Here is a 12,565-nt window from a genome sequence, read left to right on the forward strand (position 1 = left end):
CATCTGCCACCATTTCCTTTCATTTCACAATGGTTTACAACTCAAGTGGAACTGTTTTGGGGACCCCTTAGGGCAACGTGGGGAGGCAGAGGCAGAGCACGGAAGGTCATTAAATTCAGGCTGGGAAGACTGGTTCTTGGCTTGTAGGTCCATGACGTACAGAACAGTGTGTGTGTTTTAGCGGCTAGAAACCACACCACACAGTATGTGCCTCCTTGGCCAAGAATGCCTTTGGTTTGCCTCAGCTCTGCATGGTTCAGTCGTATGCCTGCAATCAGCTTGCGCTGGTGGTGGTGGTAGCGGAGAAGGGGGCGTGGGTGCGAGGTCTACACAAGTTCGTTTGTGAACCCCTATGTATATGGATCTGTGGTTCCTCTGTGTCGTGTGGTCCATATGTGTCTTTGTGTGTCTGAATATATCTGAGCGTCCCATTTTCCATATGAGCTCCTCGTGAGAGTGTTGAGAGAAAAGAATATCAGCTAATGTTCTTAGTTAGCACCAAGCACTCTGCTAAGAACTTTATGTTCTCTTTCTCATTTGCATCTTCATAATGACGCCATGAGATTGGTGCTACTGTCATCCCACTTTACAGCTGAGGAAACATAGGCACAAAGAGGTTAAGACACAAATCCAAGAGAGAGAAGTCAGGCAAAGACAACTACTATATGACATTCCTTATACCTAGAATCTTTAAAAAAATTTTTTTAAATGTTTATTTTTGAGAGAGAGAGAGAGCATGAGGGAGGGGTAGAGAGAGAGGGAGACACAGAATCTGAAGCAGGCTCCAGGCTCTGATCTGTCAGCACAGAGCCCGATGCGAGGCTCAAACTCACAAACTGCGAGATCATGACCTGAGGTGAAGCTGGACACTTAACCGGCTAAGCCGCCCCGGAGCCCCTAGAATCTTAAAAAGCCAAACTTGTAAAAACAGAGACTAGAATAGTGATTATCAGAGGTGGGGGGTGGGGCAAGGAATTGGAGAAACGTTGTTTAAGGCTATAAACTTGGAACTAGTAGATAAAGACCACAGCATAGTGATTATAGTCCACAGTACTGTATTATAAACTCCAAAGTCGCTGGGAGACTAGATCTTAATTGTTCCCACCACACAAAAGAAATTATGTGAAAATTATGTGATGTGATAGAGGTGTTCACTAGCTAAGGTAATAATCATATTGGAATATATAAATACACCAATCAACATGTTATGCCTTAAACAATGCTATATGCCAATTATATTTCAATTAAAAAAGAAAGAAACCAAAGTGTGGCTAACCAGGTATATCTGTCCCATTTCCCACCTAGCCCCACCACCATCATGATATAAGAAAGGAAGGGCAAGTGGGGTGCCTGATAGGCTGAACAGGGCAAGTAGCGAGGGGGAAGGGAAGGGGAAGAAAAGAAAAGAACCCGGATGGAAAGCAAGGGGAGGGAAGCGGAGGGGAGGGGAGGGGACGGGAGGGAGGGAGGGGAAAAGAAATCCAAGGTCACACTTTTAGCAAAAGGTACGTCCAGGAGCAGGCTGTGGGGTTCTATTTCTGAAACCCCATCCAAGCATGTCCCTATGAGTTTGGGTGTGTGACCATGTGCCCAGGTCCCGAAAGGCACTTGGGCCAGGCCTATCTGCACATGACCAGGCTATGCTTGTTTGGCCGTGCAGGCCCCACGTGTCCACGTAAAACTGTGTGTGTCCGGGTGGGCCAGTGCTCCCCTGCCTGGATCGGTGTCTTTGTGGTCCTCCCCGGCTGTCTGTGCCGTGCATCTGCTCAGGGGGAGCCGGCGGGGCTCGGAAAACATCTGGCTCAGACACGCTGCCTTGTGGGGAGAGAGCGGTGGCCGCACTAATCCCCGTCATGGGAGCCGTGTGCCTCCTGCCCTGTGAGGCCGGAGGAGCCCGGCCACCGCCCCACTGCCGCCCCACCGCAGCAAGGCAGGCGGCACGCTGCTGGGGGCCTGGCTGGGTTATTTTCAGCGACCGAGGAGGCCCTGCGGCATTTAATTAATTCCACTCCCTGTGTAAACACCAGCAAACACAGGGTTCCAAAGGCACAAACGTGTCCCTCCTCGCGCCCCCTGTGGCTGCCACCGCGTGGGGACGTCACTGTGGTGACTGCACACGTGTGCTTGAGTGCCTGCGGAGACCATCGCCCCTCTTCTGCCATCAAGTCTCCCCAAGGCCTGCTCCCCGAGTCTGTCTCCACCTGTGGCCCATCTTCACCCTGGGGCATATCCTCTGGCTCCGGCCTCACCAGCTCTAGCCTGGGCCCCTACAAAAGTCTCATGGGGCTGGGGGTGGGGGGCTGCCTGTTCTCAGCTCCGCTGCCCCCCGCACCCCAGCACAGGGACCAAACTTTGAAAAGCACAGGCCTGTCCGATGTCTGGTTCAGGTGGAACAGTCTATTGGCCTCGACATGCACACGGCGTGTCTGCACGACACCTACACGAGGGTCCGGGGCTGGTTTCACCAAGGATGAGCTTTGCCGGGTTGCAGACCTCCAATCAGGTCGTGAGGCAATAGCCATAAGTGGGCAGTAATGGGGAAATTTTTCTTTTGAGGAGCCAGGAAGCTGGGAGTGAAGAAACAGGCACCCGGGGAGCCAAAGCTGGAGATGGCTCTTGGGCAGGAGGCTGGGGGGAGGTCCCTAGAGGGAGTTGGGGACCCAGGGATAGGGAGGAGAGTCTCAGAGAGGCTGCTCATTCCCAGAACACCTGCAGGTCTGCCCCACCTGGTGCTCATGGTGTGACCTGGGACAAGTCGCTTAGTGGCCTGGCCTCTCTCCCCAAGTGTGAGTGTGCCTTTACTCGACACACGCGGACCATCACTCCGGGGGCTCCCGCCGTGTAAGACACTGGTGCTTTCTGTGCCTCGCCCGGCTCATGGCATCCCTACCCATTCCACCTCCGCGACCCAGGCTACGGAGGAGGAAATGGAGGTTCAGGGATGTCACCTACCTTGTCCAAGGCCAGCCTTCCCTAGTCAGGCAGCAGAGTCGGGATGTAACCCCTGGTGTGGCTTCTCCCAGAGCTCTTGCTCTCATACTGCCACAGTTCTGTAGCTCAAAACATGAATATTCTAGGCTTGATTTTCATGCCCATTTTCAGTCATTTGGAGAATTTTTTTTTAAGTTTATTTATTTATTTTGAGAGAGAGAAAGCATGAGCAGAGGAGGGACAGAGAGAGAGAGAGAGAGAGAGAGAGAGAGAGAGAGAGAGAATCCCAAGCAGGCTCCATGCTGTCAGTGCAGAGCCTGACATGGGACTCAATCCCACGAACCCCAAGATCATGACCTGAGGAGAAATCAAGAGTCGGACGCTCAACCAACTGAGCCACCCAGCTGCCCCCTACACTCAGACTTACTGGCAACAAGATAACTAGGGGGTACCTGGAAGGAGAAAAGGGAAGCTGAGGGACGATGGAGTGGAGGAGATTCAGTGATAGAAGAAAGCATGGCCCAGGGTCTGGGAGCCTAACAGGGAGATGGCCTGGAGCCGTCCCTGCAAACCTGGAGGGACCAGGAGCCTGAAGCCCTCAGCCTTGTCACAAAATCAAGACTTGAGTTAACCAGACACAGAGTAAATGGAATGCCCCAGGGCGTATGTCACATCTGCACCAGAGCAGAACACTCTTCCAATCATGTTGTTCGACTCCAGGGAGGCGGGTGCTCCAAGGACTTGGACGGGCGTGGCAAAGGCAGACCCACTGCCCCGTCCCGACCGTGTCTCGCTTAGATGGGGAAATGCCGCCGGCTTTCTCTTTATATAGCAAGTTGCTTCCATTGCTCCTTTTACGGAAAGTATCAAACATGCACAGAGCATTTGGGAGGTCCACACCCACCCCATCTTTCCCAAAGTTTCTGAAACAGTAATTCTTTCTCCGTGGGGATTTTAGGGCACTGAGCCCGGCGGCTTGGAAGGGATGGCTGGGCCTGCCTCTCAGGGCTGGTGGGAGGATGGAACGTGCCCAGGTACATGGAAATAAATTCTAAAAGCAGCAGGCCGACCTTTGTGATGGTTATGTAACGAGAAAGCCGCACAGTGCTGGTTGTTAGGAACATCCACAAATAGTCTGGGTCTGCAGTTTTCCCAAATATGGTGGCACTTTCTTACCCTCTTTGAAAACAGAAATGGCCATTTCTTTGGACACTGAAATGTGAACGGAAATAATGTGTGTCACTTCCAGGTGGAAGCTTTAACATCAGTGCGAAATTGGCTTGTCCTCATTCTCCATGCGGCTCTGAGGCCCCTGGCTGATTTGTGACTGTCACATAGTATGGCGGAGAAATCAGACGTTGTTGTTTGAAGCTACTCAGATATCCAGAAGCAAACCCTAGCCATCCTGACTCTAAGCTCCCACAACCCATGCCCTTGCTGGTGGTCCCCAGAGACATGGTGTGAAAGGCATCTGGTTCATTCCTGTCCTTCTGACGATGGCCAGTCCAGTCCATATGCTGCCCATTCCCCACACGGCAGCCAGGGTCGTCTTCTTAAGCCACAAACCTAATCACAGCAGGGCCTCAACTCTCCAGGCCACTTAAAACCCCCTAAATAGGATACGGTTCAAAGACTTCATGGAAGTAGCCCCAGCTCATCTCTCCAGTCTTGGCTCTTGCTTCATACTCAAAACTCCAAAATTATTTCAGTCATTCAAAAGTCCCATGTTTTTCCTCAACCCCAGAGATGTCACATCCTATTTCCTACACCTAAAACACTCTTCTCTGCCCCCATCACTTAAGCAACTCCCACACATCCTTTGGGCCTCAGCTTAGGTCCCACCTCCTCCAGGAAGCCCTCCCTGACACCCAGGCCAGGCTGGGTGCCATCTTGGTGCCTCCATGCTTACATTTTGTGTCCCTGTGTACTGTTTATTTGCTTGCAGACCTCCTTTTGGACAGTAGATTTGTTGAAGGCAGGAGCTGTGTTTCTTTTGTTCTCCACAGTATCCCCAGTGCCCATCACAGCACCAGCCATTTGGTAAATCTGAAGCACTACTGAATGAACAATGAGTCCCTCCAAGAGTGGGTCCTCTGACTGTAGGAGTGGGCAGGCGGTTAATGAAGCAGGGGAAGCTTCCATATGCACCCTAACCCCAAATCACTGGCTTGAAGGGGGAAGGCAGGGAGTCCATGGTAATGAATGGAGAGCTTCCATGTGGCTCAGTGGCCGGGACACTCAGAGGGCGGCAGCCTGGGGCCTCCTGGGGAGCTAACGGTTTTTAGAAGCAATTTGGAGATGAGTCCCACAAACAGCCAAAACAAAACATAACCTCTCCAGGCCCCCTCTGTCCTGAGTGCTCAGTCAGAGAGAGCTCAAGGAGCTTAATGAATTATTATGTCCACATTTCTTGCTGATAAATGACAGTCTCATGCTCCATTACCAAATGCTGGTTGTAATATTTAATCAAAGTCTAGTTTCACGCACCAGTTGGTTTTGGAAATAATATTTACGGGTCTGGAATGCCTTCAACCTTCAAGCATATGGTCGAAGAGAATCGCTGTTTTGTCGCTACTGGTCAAGAATATAGGAGTGAATTAAAGAAGCTTTGAAGTTCATTGTTGCCTGCTCAATGCTAAGTCCTCTACTGGATATCAGAGATGCCGGGATGAATACAAACTACTTCTTTCATGCACAGGACCCATCCCTAGGTCCAGAGCTTTGTCATCTGGTACTCCAACCTCTCCCAAATCCAGTTCATCACCCAACCCAGCAGCTTAAGTCCTGCCTCCTCCAGGGAGCCCTCTGTGCCCAACCCACCCCCAGGGAACTCCTCCTCCCTAAGCTCCCCTTGTTGTCTGCCCACCAAACAGGCCTATGAACTGCTCTGCACCACGGTGCACTTAACCCCTGGAAGTCCAACAGAAATGCAGACAATGGACTGTGGGCTCCCCTGAGGCACAGGTTTACTTCTCGTCCCTCTGCACCTCTCCTCATGCAGGACACCTACTGGTGTTAGTGTAAGTCCACTTGACTGGACGGAATTGAATTTATGGCCTCTGGATCCTGCACACAAAGGGAGTTTACAAGTGATCTGATTCTATCATAAATCACTCTCTGAATTTTGTTCTTTTCCCTGTGCTCCCTATTTCAGTGACTACGCCAAGCCAGACACCTGGAAGTCATCTGTGGGTCCTCCCTCTGCCTCTTTGAATTATTCATTCATTCATTCATTCATTCACGCACTCATTCATTCTTCCATTTCTTTAACAACAACAAAAAAATGTATTATTTGCTTACTCATTGCCAGGCATGTGCTCAGGGAGGGAGACAAATTGTGGTGAATTAGCCAGAAATGGTCAAGTGGGGATTTTACCTTCTAAATAATCGTTCAAGTAGTTTTTCTCCTCTACATTCCCCAAGGCCACTGCCTTGGTCTGAGTCTCTACATCCCTAAAAGACTTCTAATCAGTCACCTGCCTCCAATCTTCTGTACCTCCACAACATCACCCATCACACCTGGTCAAGTTTTGAGGCCATGGAAACAGGAGTAGGGTAGGGAGGAGAAGCCCTGAGTGGGGGTTCAGAGGGCTGACTTCTAATGCCCTGTGCAAAGCGGGTAAGTCTTTCCCTTCCCTAAGCTTCAAGTCCATAAAATGTCAAGTGGGCTACTAATCTATACCTTAGTGTGGGTCTACCTTGGAGGCAGATCTGTTAGAAATAATAGGAATGATTTACTGAACAGGCCAACCATGTCCTTACACCTGTTATTAACTCCCAGCATTAGCGATGGGCAGCCATTCCTCTTAGTCCTGTTCCCATTCTGCAGGATGGAAACTGAGGCTCAGAGAAGTTCAGTGGCTTTCTCCAAGTCATACAGTTCTAAGTCACATAACTGGGATTCCACACACAGGACTAATTGACCCCAGAGCCCCAGATCTTAACCTTGACATTTTGCTGGCTCTCTCAGTCTGCAAGTGTGTATTTATTATGACTAAAGGCTTCATCTGTGGCTCTGAGTGGAGTGGGACTCGAGAGTCATGACTCAGTTTCCCCTAGAGACAAGAGATATCCTGTCTTGGGAGGTAATCACGCTTAAATCTATGACTTGTCAAAGTGTTTTCAGATTCTTCACCATAAGTGAGAGATGCGAAAGCCCTGGGAGGTGATTACATGATAAAGGCAATAAAACAGCCTTAACGTGAGCATGGCACGTGGATCTTGCCAAGGGCACCAAGTGCCAGTGGTATTACTGCCGACGGGGGCACCCTGGGGAAATGGGTCTGCTTCCTCTCAAGGCTGGAGAACGGCGCAGAAAGGATCAATCAGGAGGGAAGCGGCCAGGTTCCTGTCTCCCAGAATTGCCTTTAGGCCCCTCCCCTCAAACCAGTCCTGGGTGCTCCCCGCCACCCCCGGCAGCTTCCTCTCTCATTAGGATTTCTCTGACAACCCCAAGGATTTACAACGTGAAATGTTTCCATTTCCCTGACATGATGTCTCCGCTTCAAAGCACCCGCGTCTGCCCTCTGGAGCCTGGGATGGAGGTGATTTTGAGAGGGAGACAAATGAATCAAGGGGCTGACACCCATCCCTTTCTTTTCCCCCCATAATACATCTGTTTATTATTGAACGGGGGCTCGCGTGGTTCTGTGATGAATTGTCTTCTCCTCCGTAGCCATGTCCCCAGACGGCCTTCCAGGAGCATCTGCTTTTGATCTCTCCGGTCCTTTTAAATCTGGGGTTAAAATCTTTAGCCTGACGGGTACGAAAGGCAGTTTCTAGTGGTGAAGGAGCCTTAAAACCCCTGGGGAGGATCAACTGGGTTCTGGGTTCTCTCCAGAGAGAGCTCCATAGGACTCCCTCCTCCGTCCGGCTGGAAGTGGAGCAAGGGGCCCTTCTGCCTGAAGGAAGCCCCCCATCTGGGTCGGAAGGTGCAGTTCTCATCTGCAGGCACTGTGACCCTTGGGACCTTGGGAGGACCGTGGGGCTCAGGCTGCTCTCCCTACAGGGCTGGGTACTGCCTGGAGAGAGGCTGGGCCTGATCGCCCGGTCTCCTCCAAAATGCCACTTCTTTAAAGAAATTGTTCTTTAAATTGTTCTGCCAAACTGGGTGTGGCAGGGACTGCCACCTGCCCACCAGACCCCTGTCCTCTTCTTCCCGGTGCCCAGTGCCTCTCCAGTCTCCTTGCAGGTGGCCAAGGCCATGTGACTGATTCTGCTCAGTGGAATGGAGGCTACTTGCCAGTGTGTGTAGTCCTAAAGCCAGCCCCTGTGTGATTTCCATCATCCCTTCCCACAAATGCTGCCAGGTGTCCTCGCCTAGGTCCCCTGAATTTGTCCCGGGCCAGGCAGAAGTACCCATGCAGGGACTGTGAGGCCACCGAAATGTGGGGTTTGTGGTCACACCATTAGTGTTGCCCTGGGTTTGGTCCCCGTGCCAACCCCCCTCAGCCCCTGCCGTTCAGCACCCCTGACCATCATTTCATTCTCTGCGGGAATTTGCGTGCCGTCTCTCCCACCGGACAGCGTCCCACCTGAGGGTGGAGACTGTCACAGCAAGAAGCCAGGGCACAGCTGTAGGGTGACTGCCAGGTGATGGTGTGTCCTTCAGAGACCCAGCATGCTCCTCGGTATGGGAGTGGACGTATCAGTGGAAGCCACACAGAATGTGAAACCGGGGGCCCTGGCTTAGGTTCCAGCCCTGCCGTGCAGGAGCTGAGTGTCCTCCGTCATTTCACGTCACCTCTCTCTAAGCCTTAGGTTTTCTTATCTGTGAACTGGGAATGGCTGAAATTCTCACACCTGGGGTTTGGGGAGAATAAAGGGTGGGGAGTGTGTGGGGCTGCCCAGTGCAGTGTGTGGCTTGTGGGTGCTCAGCCACATGGGCAGCAGGTACTGACCCTTCGAATGCCAGGGGTGGATGGAACCTTACGGTGTTAACACTGACCCGGGCCGGTGTGAGTTCTCCCATAACAAATGTGCAGGAGGCGAGGCACCTATTACCAGCAGATGGTCAAAATAAGACCCAGAGAGGTTCAGCTACTAGGTCTAAGATCCACAGCTGCTGAGAATCGGTGACCAACATCAGGTTGGAGGGTTACTACGGACGTCTCTGGAACCCTGGACTGGAGACACTTCCACCTCAATACACCTTCCCTGACCCCTGAGGCGTGGGCCCTAAAGCCAGGCAGTACCCTGCCACTTGATCAGCTGGGCAACCTCGGGCATAACCTTTACCCTTTCTGGAGCTCAAAAACGGGGGAGACAACATTCATGTCTTCAACATTCATGTTATTAAGTGGTTAAAATCTGTGCATGTGCCTAGCACACGCTCTGATCTGGAGGGGCCCTTTGTAATTCAGTGATTAGCTCTTTCTGTTCTCTGAGCTTTTTACTGCTTGGGTGGCATTGTCTACATCGCTGAATGGCTCTGCCTGAGTCTCCTTTCCTCTTCTGCAGGAGACGCCCCGCCCACCTCCCAGCCCGCTGTGGCCTTCAAAGCAAGTGCAACGGCACCCTACCTATGTTAGTTAATAACAACTACTAGCCACGGCGATGATAATACCAGTGGCTGTGGCTGCAAACGGTAGGAGTCACTGCAGCGGAGCTGGGTGACAGAGTCAGAAGTCGGGGCGATGCCAGGGGCAGCGGTTGCGCAGGACGGACTGACAGGCAGTGCGACAGGGGTGAGGGTGACGAGAGCCCCGGAAGTGGCAGCAGCAGTGGTTGGCGTGCTGTGGGTGGCAGTGGCGGCCATGATGGCATGAGGGTGACGGCGGTGGCCGTGGAGGTGGCGGTTACACTAGGAGTGGAATCAGCGATAGGCCAATGGCAGAAGAGGTGACAGAGGCGGTCGCTGTGTGCAAGCCCCCACCCCACCCTGCCCCACCCGGCCTGCTCTCCCAGGACATGCCGTGGTGCTGTGCCCTCCCAAGGTCAACATCCCACAGTGGGAGCAGGCAGTGGGAAAGCGTTCCTTCAGGCTCCTGCTGCCCAGGGAGCCCAGGTGTCCATGGGGGACTGAGCGCCCAGAGTTGTGCCAAAGGATCTACGGGCCCAATGCTCCAGGCCAAACACCTCCTCAAATGCTCGCTCAAAAGGGGCTTCCTTTAGAAGGAAGTACATTTAGATTTCTTGCCTCCACTGTCCCTGAACACTCATGGATTCACTCATGGAATAAATATTCACTGGCGAGCTACTATGGGCCCTGGAGAACAAAGTGGTTGTAGCCAGCTTTAAAAGGCTACGGTCTGGCCAGGAATCTCACATGCACCTTTGTTCCAGGAGGTGGGTTGCTATGTTAGGGACACTTACATGGCTGCCCTCAATATTCTTTTTTTTTTTTTTAATTTTTTTTTCAACGTTTATTTATTTTTGGGACAGAGAGAGACAGAGCATGAACGGGGAAGGGGCAGAGAGAGAGGGAGACACAGAATCGGAAACAGGCTCCAGGCTCCGAGCCATCAGCCCAGAGCCTGACGCGGGGCTCGAACTCACGGACCGTGAGATCGTGACCTGGCTGAAGTCGGACGCTTAACCGACTGCGCCACCCAGGCGCCCCGTCAATATTCTTAACGTCTGGTACACAACAGACACTCAGTGGCTGGATTTCTTGCATTCAACCATGAAGAAGCATAGGGTGTAGTGGTTAAGAGCCACTGCTCAGTCCCAGTCCTGGCTCTGTATGACAGTGGGCAAGTTTCTTCATCTCTGCCTCAGTTTCTTCAACTGCAAAATGGGAATAATGATCGTCCCTATTTTACGGGTTTGTCATGAGGACTAAATTAATTGTTCTCACAAGTGTTTAGAATAGTTCTCAATGAACACAGTAATGCTATAGAAGTGTTAACTACGAAAATGTGCCAGGGGACCATGCTGGGGCACTGGTCACATAGCAATGAGCAAAGCCAAGTCCCAGCTCTCCTGGAGTTTGTATTTTGGTGGGGGAACAGATGACAAATATGTATGTCAGGTAGTAAAAGGTACTATGGACAACCAGGCAGGGTGTAGAGCTAAGACAATACTGGGGGCTGCTAGGTAGGGAAGGAGGGATGTGACATTTGAACAGAAGCTTGGCTTAAATGAGGTGTAAGCCATGTGGCCAGTTGGGGAAAGTGTGTTCTGGGAGGAGGGAGAGGCAAGTGTAAACATCCTGAGGCAGGAATCTGCTTTGTGTGTTCAAGGAGGAGCAGGGACCAGTGTGGCTAGAGCCGGGGATGGAAGTGGTCACAGCAGTAGGAGATGAGACAGTTGGGATCAGATTAGGCAAAAGCTCTCATGCCACAGTGAGGATATGGCTTCTATGAGGAGCAAAACTGGGAGGCCACGGAGAGTTTTGAACAAAGCAGCATGAATTGCTCAGAGGTAATGTTTTGAAGGATTGTTCCGGCTGCTGTGTGAAGCACGGACACTGGGGCTGGGCGACGGGTGACAGGAGGGGGCGTTTAGGAGACCAGTTGCTGCCTGGACCGTGATGGTGGCTGGAACCACCGCATGTAGCAGGAGAGGCGGGGAGAAGCCTGGGAGTCCCGACGTATTCAGAACATGGACAGGACAGAGACTTGTGACCCGAACAACCAGCAGGGTGGGGCGGCCACCTGCTGAGGTGAGGAACCGCCCATCTGACTGTGGAGTCTGAGGTGTGTATTTGCCATCCAGGGGAAGTTCTACCACATAGGTGGGTGTCTGAATCCAGGGAGCCCGTATGAAGGGTGAGTTTGGGCTGATGACAGAAGTGTAGAGCCCCTGGGTGCAGAATAAGAATGGGAATGAGAGTAGGAAGGGCCGAGGACTGAGCCCTAGGACCCTCCGAAGTTTAAAGTCAAGGAGATGAACAGGAACCAGCAAAGGAGACAGAAAGCGCATCCAGGGAGGTAGGACGAGAGCCAAGAGAGGGTGACGTTCAAAAGGAAGTGTTTCAGGAAGGAAGGGGTGCTGATAGGTTGCGGAGGGTAAGAGCTGCTGGCTTTATCAATGCGCACGAGGGGCAGGAGGTGATAACAGCTGGGTGGGGGGCATCACATAATCTGGAGGAAACTGACACCATCATGTCTTCCGAACACAGGCCAGCCCCGCGGCTCCTGGAAGGCCAGTGCAGTGAAACAGTGGGTAGGAACCAGGTCTCCAATGTTAGGGCCCTGGGAAGTGCAGTCTGACATGCAAAGCTTTTAAAATTTTATGAGGGCACCGAGAGGAATAGGAAAGGGAAAAAAGGTAAACCAGCGGGGACTGATTTATGCTCACTGTGGGATTACATAAAAGGTGCCGAGGGCTCTGGACACCCTGCAAAAGCCACCATGAGGTCAGTGGAGGAAGGGTCCCACGGAGTCCATATGGAGTGGCGTCGGGCCAGATGGCTCCTCAGCTGGTGGCCGTGCCTCATCCCCCAGGGTTACCAAGCGGAGTGGATACAGTTACTGACTTCTTTATCATTTTCTGTTCCACGATTGGACTCAGTTGATTATATAAACAATTTTCAAATGCCTAAAAATAAAAGATTTGTTTTCTAGGAATTGTCCTCCTCATCCCTGGCTTTGCCCAGGACAGACGGTTTTCTCAGGGCCTTCAGCTCCCAGCATGTGGAGGGCAGACTCGAGGGCACATCCTCCCTGCATCGCTTCCTGGCCGCGTGGTG

The 12,565-nt window shown here is 52.1% G+C and overlaps 1 protein-coding gene across 3 annotated transcripts in view; it reads right to left on the reverse strand.

Moving 5' to 3' along the window:
* TRABD2B (TraB domain containing 2B) overlaps positions 1–12,565 on the reverse strand; it is a 218,284-nt gene that overhangs the window by 109,863 nt on the left and 95,856 nt on the right. The gene's annotated exons all lie outside the window — the stretch shown is intronic.

The sequence above is a fragment of the Felis catus genome, chromosome C1, assembly GCF_018350175.1.
Source record: "Felis catus isolate Fca126 chromosome C1, F.catus_Fca126_mat1.0, whole genome shotgun sequence".
NCBI lineage: Eukaryota > Metazoa > Chordata > Mammalia > Carnivora > Felidae > Felis > Felis catus.